The sequence below is a fragment of the Trachymyrmex septentrionalis genome, unplaced genomic scaffold, assembly GCF_001594115.1.
Source record: "Trachymyrmex septentrionalis isolate Tsep2-gDNA-1 unplaced genomic scaffold, Tsep1.0 scaffold165, whole genome shotgun sequence".
Lineage (NCBI taxonomy): Eukaryota > Metazoa > Arthropoda > Insecta > Hymenoptera > Formicidae > Trachymyrmex > Trachymyrmex septentrionalis.
In genome coordinates this window covers 366247-367125 of record NW_017304811.1, presented here as the reverse complement: position 1 = coordinate 367125, position 879 = coordinate 366247, and the positions used below count along the sequence as shown (strand labels likewise).

Sequence of the window (879 nt, the reverse complement as noted above, 5' to 3'; positions counted from 1 at the left end):
TAATTAATTTTATATGCTGAGATTCACAATTAAGGCTGCACCCCGTCATAGACAAGCACTAGATCACTCCGCGAAATTGTCCAAATTCTGGCAATCAATCATGACTCGTCGATCGTGTTCTAGGTCCATCGCACTCAAGGACGACGGAGATGGGAGAGCCTGACGAATTGCATCGCCGTTCAAATCAGGTCGATCGGCCGAGCAATGTAAGGCCCCGCGGCTCCGCTCGTCGAGAAAACGTTAGCACCTTGCGCGCACCTGTGGCCATGCGAGATCGTGGATTATCTGCTGCGCGTGAAAGAGAGAGAAAGAGAGAGAAAGAGAGAAAGATAGAGAGGGGGGGGGGGAAAGAGAGACTGATGGAACGTACGGGACTGGTACGCAAAAAGAGAAAGAGAAAACCATCCGTGAGATGAAGAAGAGAGGGAGACCAGGTCGTTCGGGACCGTGGAGAAGAGGATAACACCACTTACAGACCGCATATGTGTATCAAGAGCGGCGCATAGTAAAACTCGATTACACCAACTCGACTCGGATGTTAAAGCCGATGACGACGACGACGACGATCAACGGGTGATCGTTCACAGCACGGGACGTCAGTAACTGTACTGAGTGCCGCTGACACTCACTCATGCAGTTTCACGGTCCGGGTGGGGACTGGAGTCGGGCCCCGAGACCATGGGCATAGCGAAAGCGGGAGTGGGAAACTGTCTACAGGGAAGAAGGTGTGCGGTGCCGATAGGAAGGGGGGAGAAAGGCGAGAACCATGGAAGGACGAGAACGAGTTCTCTCCAAGTCGGCTTGTAGTCGTCAGACAGGTACCTGCCTAGGTGAAGTGGTGGTCGTGGCGTCCTCTACCGAGCCACCCGCTGGATCGAC

General features: G+C 53.7%; 1 protein-coding gene across 2 annotated transcripts in view; it reads right to left on the bottom strand.

Annotated features, from left to right (window-relative positions):
* The window catches only part of LOC108746304 (glutaredoxin domain-containing cysteine-rich protein CG31559-like), a 32769-nt gene extending 32126 nt beyond the window's left edge, over positions 1 to 643 (bottom strand). The window contains exon 1 of one of the 2 annotated variants that reach the window (XM_018482993.1): positions 474 to 643. The gene's annotated coding sequence lies outside the window, so the exon portion shown is untranslated. The remainder of the gene's footprint in view (positions 1 to 473) is intronic. The other variant, XM_018482994.1, reaches the window with a different exon arrangement.
* Between the last annotated feature and the right edge of the window lie 236 nt (positions 644 to 879).